Raw genomic sequence first — 15799 nt, 5'->3', positions numbered from 1 at the left:
CCGCAGCTACCGTCCTCTGGCTGGGCGCGCCGGGGCGCCTGCCCCAGCCCTGAGGCACCGGCCCCCTGAGGAACCAGGCTCGGGTCAGCTCACCTCTGGCGGCGCCCGCGCCCCTCCGGCTAGAAGCCTCGGCTGCATCTGACCGCACCGCTCTGCGGGGAGCTTGGCGGGGGGCTTCCAGGACGTCGGGACCAGGGACTGGGACGCGGGAGGAGCAGATGGAGGGACAGTCAGACCTTGGCCAGCTGGACCTTCCAGGGGAAGATGCGGGAGAGTGGAGCGGGTGCGGCTAACTGGAGGGCGAATCTCCAAGCTGCGGCGGAGCCGGGGCTGCTCCTCCTCTGAGCCTCCGAAGGACGTGAGGTTTCCGACTGGCACCGCGGAGAAAAGAGACCCTCTGAGGTCAAACAGTCAGGACTCTTCCTAAATCCCACCAGAAAGTTAAATGCAGGAGTGTCACGCCTCGGTTTCCCCAACTACAAGGGCAAGACGTTAATATTCATGTCACCTGCATGGGGTGTGGTCACGATTAAAAATGTATTATTGAAAGTGCCCCGAGCTTCTTTGCCTAAAGAGGGCACTAGAAATAAGTATTTCTGTATTAATACTTTCAGCTTTCTATTCTACAGTATCTTCATTGACTCAGCGCCACATAGGCAAGAGAGTTTTTTAAACCCTGAAATACAAAGATATTGGTCCTCCACCTCACCCCACCCCCACCATGCTTAGTCTCTATCCAGATATGAAAAAGACTTACTCAATTTTGCAGATTAATTCTAGCCACATGGGGAAAGTCCCAAAACATTTAGAGCCCTCTAAATAATGGGTATCGGTTACTTTGGAATTTTTAGTATGTTCTCTCAATATCTATCATTAGTTTTCCTTTAGGCACTACACTACACTTCCCTCTAGGTCATGAGGCTTTGAAGTTCCAAAATACTGACACTTCCCATCCTCACACAGAATTGGCCAGTGGTCCGATTCCAAGGAACAACAATGGTTCTGAGATGGGCATATTGGTCCAGGAATTCATCCTGAAGCCTTAGCTCAATTCAGAAAAAGAAGTCCTTTAAACTAAGGATAACTCATTTCCGAGTATATAACCCACTAATGACTTTAGTATCATTAATACATGTGAATGAAGGGAGGAAACTCTGAGGGAGTCAAAATGATGTCCTCTGGGCCTCAGGAGATTTGAATTTTATCCCTGAAGCTAATAAATACCCTTTCCTCTTTATATCCTCAGGTCGGTTTCAGTAATGTGTTCTGTCACATGTCACAACAGGCCAATACTCATTATTCTTTTGGATCTGGTCATTCCAGCCATCATTGCTAATAATTCCACATAATTGTGTGTGCTCTGTCTCTCTCTTTCTCTCTCTCTCTCTCTCTCTCTCTCTCTCTCTCTCTCTCTCTCTCTCACACACACACACACACACACACACATGCACAGAGTTCTCTTGTTTCTACTGAAAAGAAACTCTTAAAAACTATCATAGTAAAAAGATATTTCAATCAATTGTAGTAGTGGGAAAACTGATCTATTAACTCTGTAGAACAAAATATGAAAGCATGATTTTAATATGAAGACATCAAAAAATGTACTGTCAAAATATGCAGGAAGAAGCAATGTAAGACATTAGGCACTTCTTTGAATCATGGTATTTTCCTGGATTCATTAATGTCAATTTATAATTTGCTATGATTTTTTGATTTCTAAATAAGTATTTTGTTGTTCCTTTCGCACTGTGTGTTGTTAGGTTTTTGTTGTTTTGAGAAACAACACGTTTTTTTCTTTGCTGATTTCTTGTATTTGAAGTACTCCTGGAGGACACACTTAGCCTGAGACTTTGCCATAGTCCCTAATGGCCATGCGAATGCCACCAATCTCTTTGCAGGGTTTCCCCTCTGTCAGTTTTACAGAAGCCTATCTAGTCTCCCAGTTTCTTGTCTTCAACCTTAACTAGGCTGATTTGGTATTCAGCCCAAATGGCCTCTACCAGCTCAAAGGACACATACTCACCACTTGGATGCAGGCACACAGAAGAGGAGACTTGGCCCTTATCTACAGCTTCCACGGCTTCACAAATTCCATGTGCTAAGCTATGGTGAATAGTGGTGGTTAACCATCTTGTAAAGTAGTATTACATCCATTACACCAGCACAGCAATGCCTTCCTTGGTCAAAGCAGTGGGTTATATGCAGAACCAAATCTTGAAGAAACCCAAGCCTCATCCACCACACAACTCTGCAGAGAAATTGTAGATTCTGTTCTTAGAGAAAGCTCTGAACTGTATAAAGTTCAGACTCCCCCAAACACGCATCTATCCCTGTTGAACCTGGTGCTCTGAAAGGAATCTAATCAGCAGAGAATTCAATTGAGGAAATGACTACTAAGCGCAATAATTTTGAGACATGCATTTCTGCATCTGGCAACCATAACATAGGAATGAATGACTAGCTACAACTAGGGAATTTAGGGCCTGAGTAAAGGCTAGCCATTGAATACCAAAATATATCCTGAAATGTATTACAACTTTTTTTTGAAAACTGTCCCAACCTTAATTGACTATTTTTTAGTGGCTATGATGTATTTACCATTCTATGATTCACTGACAACTATGTGGACTTATATAATTTTTTTTTTTTTACCTCTACACTAAATGGCCTTGGGATAGGTTGTAACTGTAAGAGTAAACATAGTCCATGTCTTTCCTACATATTACCTTGTCTTTTCTCAAAAAAATTATCTTATTCTAAATTCCTACTTATTATCTGTTAAGGATAATTGATAGACTGCATAAATAGCCTCATCAGGACTTTATCTAAAATTGGTGAATCAAGTACATGAGCTTTTGATATATATAGTTTATGGTCTCTACTTTGGTTGTTCAGAGTCATTTCTAGTTTCCACTACCATGGTAAGAAGCTCTGAATTCTCTTTTTCACATATTCCTTAAATAAATGTTTAATAATGACTTACTGGAGCCAGGCATCCTTCTGGGTTTTGAGAGATACAGAAGTAAACAAAATCCCTGCCCTTGTAAAGCTTATGTTCTGATGGCATAGAGAGTCAAATAACAAGTGAGATGTGACAGAAAGGGCTAGAGTTTATAATTTCCATATGCCCCTCTAAATTGTCAAGTCTCTTCTCATTTAGGATAACCATGTGATTCATTCTTTCAAGCAGAATTTCAGCTCTCTAGAACTCACTTTGAATTAACACACTGCATCTTGTTTCTAAGGGCCCTGATGAGACTTCTAGGTAAAAACTAAGCAGCCTGATTAAGAAGCCTGATTCAGCAGACTGATGACCCTTTGTCATCTAGTGACTACAGAACACCCACTCACAGATTTCTCCTTCTCCATGACCATGAAGTGAACAGCAATCCCCTGTTCTCTCCTCATCGATGACTAGCAAAGAAACTAGAAAGCCAACTTCTGATTATTTTAAAAAGACCCCAAATTCCAAATTTCTGTATGAAGACACCTATCAACCAATACAAAGTTACCTAAAACTCAGACCACTTAGGCCACTTGATCCTTTAAAATTCACTTATACCTTACCCCTAATGGAACCCACTTGGGACTGCCCGTTGGCTGTGATCTGCATCCTGATTCCTAGTCTCATCTCCTCCATGATTATGAAATGAACACTAGTCCCTTGTTATCTCCTCCTTGATGGTTAGGAAAGAAACTGGAAGTCCAAATTCTGATTTTTTTAAAAAATGCTTTCTTGATTATATTACAGTCTGATCATTTCTAAGCCAACTGTAGCAAAGTCCGGTATCAATTTACTGTGGATGTTAAGAATCCAATATGACATCTCTTACTCTCTTCACCTTCACTGGAGACCATAGAGATCATATGTTGAAATGGTGTCGTGTGAAATGGAAGGATCCTGGATCCCTGAGCCGTCACTTGGAAGAAAACTGTAAGAAAGAAATAAACTATTATGCTACTTAAATATGGGCTATACTATTTCATACAGCAGGCAGTATTAATGATCCTGATGATGGTGGAAGTTGCTCTAGTTGAAGTGGAATATGGCTATGATTAAAACCTAAATATGTGGCATTAGTTAGGTGTTCAGTAGAAAGCAGCAAGGAAACTAGTATTGGAAGCTAGAACAATGGCGACAATGTACAGTGGCAAAACAATTAGTAATTTGCTGCAAAAAGTGTTTAGCTTGTGCAACTGAGTCAGCAGCTTGAAAGTAAGTGGTTGGAAAGGATTAGTGTAAGTAATGGAAGTTATTGGTTGCATATAGCCAAATATCACAAGAAAAGGATAAGTTTAAGGGAAAGTTATCCAGTTTTTAAAATAAATGAAAGGGAATATAGAAATTCAACTCTTTGCAGAGGTAGTAAAGTAACTGTTTTTAGACTCCAAATACTGCAAGGTGGGATTGATAAATATTTTGGCAGACAAAGGACCAGTAAAACTCAGCCAGGAAAAAAATCAAATCAGGGTGTGGTCAGACAGCCTCAGGGCTGCCATTAAATTGAGAGAAGTTTTAAAGCTTATGTTTAGAAAAACACTTGGGTTTTAGTTATAAATAACTGACTGGAAGCAAAAAGATCAGAACATTTATTTAGAGGAAATTATATTACCAAAGAAACTATTAGCCTAGACTTGAAAAGTTCTTTGTCAGTTTATGATTTTCCATGTGCACTAAACCAGCTTTCTATTCTGTCTGCACCCACCCAAAGGGAATCCTATTCATTGTGCCCCACTTCCTGAGTGCCCAGGGAGAGAATGGGGGAGAATCTTCCAAAGGGGGGATGGGGAAGATATGTGAATGAGTGAACAATGAAGATAAGGAAGAGCCTCATGAGAGCAGAACCATTTAATCTTGACATTTTCTAAACTACTAGTGCAAGGATAGAACAAAATGCTTCACTCAGGGTTTCAGAATTAGTTTGGACAGTACATTACTGTTAAGTCCTCCTTTTTTTTCTTTTCCAAATGCATAAATTGTGGGTGTGCATTACTATATATTAAGCTTCAGAGAAGGCCTATGATCCAAAAGAATCATAGGCTGCCACACCATAGGCACCCACATCTGGATTTGATGGAAAGGATGATACATCATCCAAAGATCTTGAATTTAGGATCAGAAAAGAATGACTAGATTGCCTTCCTCAGGGAGAAAATAGGTGTATTTTTTAAAAATACTATAGGCCCTCCCTGGTGGCGCAGCAGGTTAAAGCACAGCACTAAAAAGCTAAAGCCACTTCAGCATGAGTTCAATCCCTGCCCTGGAAGTGACCCACATGGAGCAGCAGACTTCTCCTGACCCATCCACTATTCCCCTCAGCAGTGTACTTCATCAGTCAGCCTGTTCTGCTCCCCACTCTGTCTCTGGTGAATCATCTCACTGCCCCTAAACCTCTGGCCTGTACCCCAGTCCTGTATGCATAAATAAATAAATCTTAAAAAAATATATTAAAAATAAATACTATAATGGGCTCTCCCTGGTGACACAACAGGTTAAAGCACTGCATTATGAAGTAATCCAAATCTACTGCAGCACAAGTTTGATCCCCGGCCAGGGAGCTGACCCACGTGGCTGGCAGACCTCTCCTGACACACCTGCTGCTCCTCTCAGCAGTGTTACTTCACCTATCTGCCTGGTCTGCAACCTGCTCTGTCTCTGGTGAATCCTCTCACCCACCACACCTCTGACCTGTATCCCAGTTCTGTAAGCATACATGAATAAATCTTAAAAAAAAGAAGTAAAACACACTATAATGTATTTGTTTTCCTCCTTTGTATAACACATTTCCACAAAGTTAGTGGGTTGGCACATTTATTTATTGTCTCACAGTTTCGGTGTATTGACTATCTTGGCACAACTTCATTGGAAACTCTGCTTATGGGGCTCACATGGCTGAATCAGGAGCTTGCTGGGCCGCATTCTCATTTTAAGACTTGGGAAAAATAGTCAGCGTGTTGGCAAAATTCATTCCCTCATGACTTTGGCACTCATGGCAGCTGGTTCTTCAAAACCAACAGCAGAATTTATCTCTCTTTGTCAATGTCCTACTAGAGTCTTTTATAACATAAGGGAGTAACATTCTGTCATTTTTACCATATTCGTTGGCTAGAAGTAAATCACAGATCTCACATAGAAAAGGGATTTTTACCAGGACCTGATACATTTGGGGAGTATAGTTCACTTTCCCTCACAGGGGAAAAGGCAAATATATTGGTATTTACCCATTTTTATATACTTCTATGTATTTGCCAGACTGTTTTAGGACGGCTGTAAGTGACCATATGACTAGTTTTATCAAGTGAATTGTGAGCAGAACTAATGTAGATCATTTCTAGACTAAGATGACACCTTCCCTCTCTCCTCTTCATCTTCCCCTATATCATGAAGGTCTCGTGTTGACAGAATGCAGCACTGCATCACAGAAGTCTGGTTTCTGAGTACCAGAAATTTAAGAGTCTGAGTAGTCTGAAACCTAAGAGTCATGGAGGACAACAGTCCCACCTGCACCCAGACCAAGACAAAATAAGAAATATACTTTTTTATGCTATGGCACTCAGATCTGGGAGTTACTTATAAAAACTGCTAGTGTTAATTATCGTAACTAAACACAAAATCTCTCAAACATTCAAGATAATGGTAAGTGCTATGAAGAAAAGAAAATGGAGATACAAAAGGTTTCAAGTGGTTAGAATGTCAGTTGGTGGAGGGAAACATCTTCCCTAAGAAAATAACATCTAAATAAAAATTGGGTCTTTGGGGATAGAACATTCCAAGAGAAGGAAACAGCAAGAACAACCATATTGCTGAGATGGGAGATGAATAGATAGCACCTCACTATATCAGAGATTCTGCCCATAACCACCTTTTTTTTAAGATATTTTACCCATCCCCAAATTACTTTTGCAATATAATATTTGTATGATAATCATCCCCTTATTCATTTATTCAAAAAGAACTAAGTGTTTTAGGGACTTATATAAAAATATGAGTATAATGTGAGTATATTTGTGATTCCATTGAAATGTTATTATAATTAATATTTCAATGTTTCTTTATTTTGTCATTGATTTGATATTTCCTTTGTATTAACAATTTTTTAATTTAAATAATAGCCACCTGGTAAGATTATTTTGATATAAGAGGTTAGTGCCATTTTTATCGCTTCATTTTTTGCTTCTTCCTTTTTCATGAGTAAGATACTTACAATTAGGACATTATAAAACTATGGTATTTACGGAGAAAATTATAAACTGATCATTAATTCCCAAAATGGCTCAGAAAAGACCTGAGAAAATATTAAGCTTACACCTCAGGCTGATCCTCACACAGGGACAGGATATGCCAACTTAAAAGATAGTAACAAAAACAGGGCCCTCCCTGGTGGTGCAGCGAGTTAAAGCACAACACTAAGAAGCTAAAGCCACTGACGCACTAGTTTGATCCCCAGCCCTGCAGGTGACCCACATAGCACAGCAGACTTCTCCTGACCAGCCCGCAGCTCCCTTCAGCAGTGTACTTCTTCATTCAACTTATTCTGCTCTCCACTCTGTCTCTGGTGAAGCCTCTCACTGCCTCTGTACCTCTGGCCTGTACCCCAGCTCTGTATGCATAAATAAATTTTAAAAAATTTTAAGATAATAACAAAAACAATAAATCCTGGGAAAGGGAGAAGACCTGATTTCCAGAACTACTATATTATTAAATTCAAATATCCAGTGTTAAACCAAAATCCAGAAGGCACATAAAGACAGAAAGCGCAGTCATGCAACAGGAAAAACTAAGGCAATGGAAACTTCCCCAGAAAAATAACTAATGGCAGATTTTTCCAGAAAAGATTTTTAACACACCTGTTTCAAAGATGCTCAGAAAACCAAGAGAAACTCAAGAAAATGATGTGAGTAAAATAGAAATATTAATGTCAATAAGGAGACTAAAAACCTACACAAAAGCCTTAAAGAAATGCTGGACTTGAAAGGGAAGATTTGAGCAAGCAGATGAAAGAAACAATGAACTTGAAGGAAGAACAAAATATTGATTCTGAAGATCAGTACAAAAAAAGATTGAAGAATTCAAAGAGTCCATTGGACTGGTGGAATGCCCAAACAACATACACAACACGCGAGTCCCAGAAAAGAAAAAGGAGCAGAGACAACATCTGAAGAAATAATGTTTGGAAACTTCCCATATGTGATGACAAACATGAATATAAGTGTAATTATCAAGTTGCTCAATAAACTCCAAGCAAGATCAACTCAATAAGACCATATCAGAATACATTTTAAACAATCTATCAAATGATCCATATAAAAAGAAAAATCTTGAAAGCAACAAGACAGAAGTAAGTCATCACACACAAGTTATGGCCACATTAACTCTAAAGTTATCAGTACATTTCTCATCAGAGACTTTGAAGACCAGAAGACAATGGACTGATAGGTTCAAAATGATATAAGGGGGGAAAAACTGCTCATCAAAAATTTTATTTCTGTCAGAACTTTCCTTCAAAAATGAGGGTGAAATTAGAACATTCTCAGATGGACAAAAGTTGAGGAAGCCAGTGGATACCAGGCCAGCCCTGCAAAAACATGGTCAAGGGAATTCTGCAAGGTGAAATGAAAGGACATGAGACAGTAACTCAAAGCCATTGAAAAAATAAAGCTCTCTGTAATGTAAATACATAGATAATTGTAAAAGCAAAAATTATTGTTACATTGATGGTTTAAAACTGTATGATTGTTTTCTACATAATTTAAGAAACTATTATATTTAAAGAAAAATTATGTAAAAGTTTAGATAGCTTTAACTTTATAATTCCAAATCTTGTTTTCTGTATTATTTAAGCAACTAATACTTTAATGGGATTACTAGATTATATTTTAGCTCATAGAGCATATAGCTGAAGCACAGAAAGGCTGTTATTTGCCAGGTCTAACACCAGAACTCTATTGCCATATTTATTGTTTTTCTCACCATGTTATGCCTTCTTTTTAGTTAAAATAAAATAGCTTTAAAAAAATTTGTTTTCTTACCTTCAGATGCTAAAATTAAAACCACTACTATTCAAACCACTTTATTAACTTACATTGTTTTGACATTTGTTTAAAATGACATTTGTTTCAATGTTGGCGAGGATGTGGAGAAAAAGGAACTCTCCTACATTGCTGGTGGGAATGCAAACTAGTACAACCACTATGGAAAACTGTTTGGAGGTTCCTCAAACTGCTAACCATGGAGCTGCCCTACGACCCAGCAATCCCACTCCTAGGTATCTACCCAAAAGACACAAAAACACTGATTGAAAAAGATACTTGTACCCCCATGTTTATTGCTGCTTTATTTACAATTGGAAAAACAGGGAAGCAGCCCAAATGCCCAAAAGTAGATGACTAGATAAAAAAGATGTGGTAGATATATACAATGGAATATTACTCAGCAACCAAAAAAGAGAAACACATGTCTTTTGCAGCAACTTGGATGGAGCTGGAAAAGATCATGCTTAGTGAGATAAGCCAGAAAGAGAAAGAAAAATACTGGATGGTTTCACTCATAGCAGGAGTATAATGGACCAGGCAAGAAAATAACAAAAATAATGAACAACCATATACCAGAGACATGTTGTGGGGGTGGAGTGGGGAATGGGATCAAAACCGGGGTGGGGGGGAAGGGAGGGAAATGCATGGGACTATGGTGGTGGCATACGGGTGATTTGGTGATGGGAAACCTGCGGGGATTACAATCGAGATGGAAAAAAAAACGTGCAAAATGATGTAAAAATAAACTTTTGTAATAAATTTTTTAAAAATGACATTTGTTTCCTTGCTTGTTTTTCTTATCTTAGTGTTTTCATCATCTTTCTTAATGCTACTAGCCCTTATAATATTTTCAATAATGTTCATATGGGAAGAAACCCAAATTACTTTTTGAATGAATATATATATCCCCATTTCTTGGGATGACAAATCAAATAAAATACATAGATATGGAAAAAGACCTCTCAAAAGGATAAAATTTTGATTATGTGTTTAAAACATAACATGAATGCTTTAAATTTTATTGCCACATCCATAGTTGGCATATTTTTCCTATTAATGAACAAAAATATGCCAGATAAAACCAGCCTTTCCACTTGACAAAAAAATCCAAACCAAAACTTGATTCTGTTTGGGGATAAAACTGTGGATGATAGTACATTTTTTTTTCCAGAAAAAAAGACATCTTTCCCAGAAGCTGTATCATTGCTGAAATTGTGCCAAGGAGTTTGTGTTATGATTTATTTGAAAGTCATATAGAGGTAACAGGTGATACAGTAATTAATCAAAGAAGACTTAAATTGAAATAGAAGGCTAGAAAATGTATTGTTAAATTAAAAGCAAGGTCAAAGTCTTAGAAAAAGTAATATAAATATTTTATCAATATAAACATAAAGGAAAAAAAACTTAATATGATGTGCATTTAAGTGTTATGTTTGTTCCATGTCCCAGGGCCAATATTATACCTATCCAAAGCTATCCTTTTTTTCTGTTTTTATTTTTCTCTGTATGTCAAGTCATCCCCTCAAAAAGCCACGCTTCGTTCTTCTGGGCCTCATTTTGTGTCCTGAGAGAATAACCCACATGGAGTGCACAACAGGTTCCCTTGCTACCTGGTGTTGGAGGCTACTGGAAGATAAGAGGGAGGGGGTTGGAGTGGTTTTGTTTTTTTTTTTTTTTAATAACATAAGAGTTTATTTTTACATTATTTTGTACCTTTTTCTACCTCAGTTGTAATCCCAATGGGCTTCCCATCACCAAATCATCGGTGTGCCATTACCATAGTCCAGTGCATTTCCCTCCCTCCATTTTTGATCCCATTCCCCACCGGGGTTGGACTGTTTTATTCCCAGCTCTCCTCTCCTTGACTTAGTGACACAGTACCAGCACACCTGTCAGGTCCACCCGTCTCCCCCCACTACTTTAGCCCTCAGGGGATCCCAGGATTCATGCCTTCCCTTGGCTCTCTGTGCCTACAGATAACAGCAGCTTCCCACAGCTGCTGGACACTCAGTGCCTCGTGTTCCTTGTTTTCATGCATTCTACACAACAATCCAGCTCGGTGTGCCTTCTATTTTCTGTTGGAGTCATGACTGGCATTGTTTCCAGGATATTTGCACTTGAAAAATGGGACTGTTTGACACAGGAGTTTATTTAAATTAGATTCTTTACAGTTCAGATCAATACAGTTCAGCCCAATAGAGGCTCAGATCAACAGCCATCAGGTATTTTCAGATCTAAATTCACTGACAGTTTATTTCTTAGTTTTGGAGCTTCCAAAACTTCAGTTGTATCAATTCACCTAGTTATGACAGAACCATAATGAATCCATTCATGCCAAACAAATGGATAGGAACTTTAATGCATGCACAGACAGGAGTCTCTGGCATCAAAACCATTAGGTCATCAGCTCTCCCTTCTTTCAGATAACATTATTTAGAGACTCAAAATACAGATAAGACGTCTTCATCACGGTGAGCACTGGGTTAGAACTAAAGTATTAGGCATTGTGAAGGGCTTTTCCCATGAATTTATGTAAACATAATGAATTGTATTTATACACTTTAGGTATATGTCTGAAGGAACAACAACAGTCAAATAATATTCATATGGAATACGTGGAATAAATTAATGGAAATAGAAAAGTTAGAGCTAAATAACACTAGGGTGAATCATAAACATATAATGTTTATGAAAGAAGACAGATACAAAAGTACAACCATTCTAAGATTCCACACATATAAATGCAAATCATAGAAAGTTAATTGATGTTATTTCGAAGTCAACCTTGGGATTGGGGTTGAAACTAGAAGAGAGATGGGGGGGGGCTGTTCTCCTTCTTAAGCAAGGCACTAGTTATACAAGTGGATCAGTTTGACAAAACTTACCAAGCTATACATTTAAAAGAGGGACAGATTTCTATATACTTGTATTTATATCAATTTAAAATGTAAAAATTACCAGTGCCACTTCTAGAACTGGATTTTGCATTCTTTGAATAATAATGTTGCTCTACTAACTACCACTAATTCTGCTTCCCCAATGGGGTATTTGTTGTTGGCACTGAATCTTCTAGCATGACATCCTCTCAAATAATAATTTCAAACATCACAATTATATTAGAACATCATATTTTGGGATGTCTTCCAGATTTAAAAAAAATAATAATAACACCCTGGTCCTATAAGCAAAAAATCCTAGAAATAATTTCTTAGACTGGGTTATTTCTAGACAGAATTCCAATCATATCTTTTAAAATGATTTTTATCTCATTTGGTATGTTTATACATCACACCAGTAATTTTAAATCACATGTTCGTCTTAGAATCTCACCTCACACCTATAGAATTATAGGCAATTCTAGTATGATTCTTCCAATAGGAGGAACTTAGAGAAGACAAATTCATAGAAATGGAGAGTAGAATGAAGGTATCAAGGAATGAAGAAGGGGGGACAAGCGTGAAGATCAGAATTTCTCAGTTTTCCAAGTAGACAGAGATTTATACTGTGTTCATTTTGGTCTTTGTTCATTTTCCTGCATGTTGATTTGTGGGACAAGTGGTATGTGAATATATGCTTCCTCTAGCTTGTTGATCAAATGCACTTTTTTCTCACTGGACTCCTTAGAAGCTAAGCCCTACCTGGCAACAGTTGCCATGCCAGAGGGACTTTAAGTAGCATTCAGAAACATCACTAATAAGCGTATTTCGAGAAAACTTCAAATAAAGAATACTGTCCTTTTCTAAAGAAAACATGGTTTTTCTCTTAGTATCACTATTAATCATTGTTTCCAATAATGATGCCACTTTATTTAGTTCAAGCATTGTTGTTGTTGTTTTTAAAAAAAAAAAAAAAAAAAAAAGATTGGGCCCTCCCGGTGCGCAGCGGATTAAAGTACTGCACTAAGAAGCTAAAGTCACTTCCGCATGAGTTCCATCCCTGCCTGCCCGGGAGGTGACCCACATGGCATGGCAGACCTCTCCTGGCCCGCCCGCTGCTCCCCTCAGCAGTGTGCTTCATCTATCTACCTGTTCTGTTCCCCGCTCTGTGTGTGGTGAATCCTCTCACCATGCTTACACCTCTGGCCTGGATCCAGTTCTGTATCCATAAATAAATAAATCTTTTTAAAAAAAATTTATTTATTTATGCACACAAGAACTGGGTCCAGGCCAGAGGTGTGGGGAATGAGAGGATTCATCAGAGAGAGAGTGGGGAAAAAAACAGGCAGATTAACTGAAATACACTGCTGAGGGGAGCAGTGGGCAAGACAGGGGAGGTCTGCTGTGCCAGGGGGGTCACCTCCTTGGCCTGGAACAGTGGCTGCAGCTAACTTCCTAGTGCTGTGTTTTTTTTAACCCTTTGCGAGACCAGGAGGCCTGGTATTTGTTTATTTTTGATTGAGTTTGTTGAAAACAAACTCAGGTGCCTAGCTATCAAAAGAAACGAAAATCTTCATGACCTTGATAAGAAGACATAGAGAAAGAATTTTGGCTCATTACAGCCTCAATAAGGATATTCAACTTTGCAAATATTTCCAAAATGTTTAATGTGTATTTACAATATCAGAAAATTATACTGTGATTAAAATTATCCAAATATCCTTCTTATTACCACTGTACTCAAAACAATCAGACTTCCAGTGGTAGCTTTTTAAGTATACTTACAAATTCTTTCATTCATTTTTTAAAATTCAATTCCAAATACATTCTTTTTCCTTATGTTAGCTGAAGTGTAGCCCATATAAGTTCTATTAATTTTCTTCTTATGTCCCCACTACCATAAAAAAAAAAGCCTTTTAAGAGCTCAGGAGTGATGATGACATGGTAATATCAGCAACCATGGCTCCAAAGAGCATTGATTTAAGACTATTCTTGGCCCTTTCTAGTGGCCCAAGAGGTTAGAGCACAGAACTGCAAGCTAGCTGCAGTCACTCTGTGTGAGTTCGATCCCTTCCCTGGAGCTGACCCGCATGGTATGGCAGACCTCTCCTGACCCACCCGCTGCTCCCCTCAGCAGTGTACTTTGTCGATCTGCCTGTTCTGCTCCCCACTCTATCTGTGATGAATTCTCTCATCTCCCCTGCACCTTTGGCCTATATGCATAAATAAATAAATCTTTTAAAAAACCAATTTTTTTATATAGTCCATACTTTTATGATTAGAAGAACATAAGGGAAATATAACTTGGCTATATATATCCAAGTTATAAAATCAGTGATGGGTTTGGGCAATGTACAATATCCCACATATGTATTACCCCCTCCTTTAACAAAAACTGATAAAGCCTGTTACCTTGTAACAATACAGTGACTTAATCTTGGGTAGTGCATTAATTTCCTATTGCTACTGCAACAACTTAAAAATTTAATAACTTAAAATATAAATTATCTTACATTTCTGGAGGTCAGAGGTCTGGAATAAGTTTCACTGACTACCAGTCAAAGTGTCAGTCACCAACCCTTCCTTCTGGAAGCCCTAGAGAATACATCTCCTTTCATTTTCTGACTTCTAGGGGCTACCTGTATTCCCTGGCTTGCAAATCCTTCATCTTCAAAGCTCATCACTTCAACTTTTACTTCCACAGTCCTATCTCTTTCTACCTATAACCCTCTTGCTTTTCTTTTATCATAAGGCCTGTGAAAACACTGGCCCAGTTTGCTAAATTAGGATACTCTTCCTATCTCAAAATCTTTAATGTAATCATACCAGCAAAGTCCCTTTTGCTGTATTCAGTCACAAATTTGGGAGATTATGGAGATATTCTTCAGCCTACCACAAGTAGCTACATTTCCAGTAAAATAGTACATTTACAAACTTTTCTTCCAGATATAATTAATTGTAAACTTAAAGTTTGGTCAATGAACTGCAATAGGTGTCTTCCTGGAAGAGTGATTTTAATAGATTGATTTAATGAGAAAGGTCACCCTTTTGTTCTTCCTCCCTTCATCCCTTCTGCCTCAAACCTGATAGTTGGAGTTCAGCAGCTACATTGGACCCTGAAATCAACACTAATGAAATCCATGACTAAGAAAGTGAAGCATACAAAAGTAGAATAAGCTTGGATCTTGTTGAGTCACCACTCTAAGTCACTGTACCAGTCTGAAATACCAAATTTAGGATTATTATGCATTAGAGAATAAACCCTTGGGTTCATAGGTGACTTTGGATCTATGTTACTATCATCTGAGTAGAACTCTTGCTTAGCTAGTAATGATAACTTGTCTAATTTAGTAATTCTACCTTGTAAGTTGATCAGAGGGTATTTGTTGAGACTCAGTATACTATATACTTCTGTATTATTGGACTTAAAGGAGGAAAAAATGTGTCAGGGCACATGACTGAAAGTTTCAGTGAGAACTACCACCAGACACAACCTAACTTCAGGACAAATTAGAAGAGTAGGCACACAATGACCTTGTCTCCTGGATATTCAGCATCTGGCTTGTTCCTCTCATGGTAGCAAATTGCTGCAACAATCTCATTTTCCTCATAATCTTTTTTTTTTTAAGATTTTTTTTGTGTGTGTGCATATAAGAACTGGGGTAAAGGCCAAAGGTGTGTGCGTTGAGAGGACTCACCTGAGATAGACTGGGGAGCAGAACAGGCAGATCTACTGAAATACACTGCTGAGGGGAGCAACAGACAAAGTAGGGCAGTCTGCTGTGCCGCATATGGGTTAGCTTCCTGGCCAGCGATCAAAATCAGGCTGCAATGGCTGGAAATGTGAAAGCCTCTCTTTTTCCTGAAGTCCCTGTGAGATTTCCTTAAGA

This window comes from Condylura cristata, unplaced genomic scaffold (genome assembly GCF_000260355.1).
Source record: "Condylura cristata isolate star-nosed mole 26May11 unplaced genomic scaffold, ConCri1.0 scaffold00002, whole genome shotgun sequence".
NCBI classification, from domain to species: Eukaryota; Metazoa; Chordata; class Mammalia; order Eulipotyphla; family Talpidae; genus Condylura; species Condylura cristata.
Note: the sequence above shows the minus strand (reverse complement) of the source record.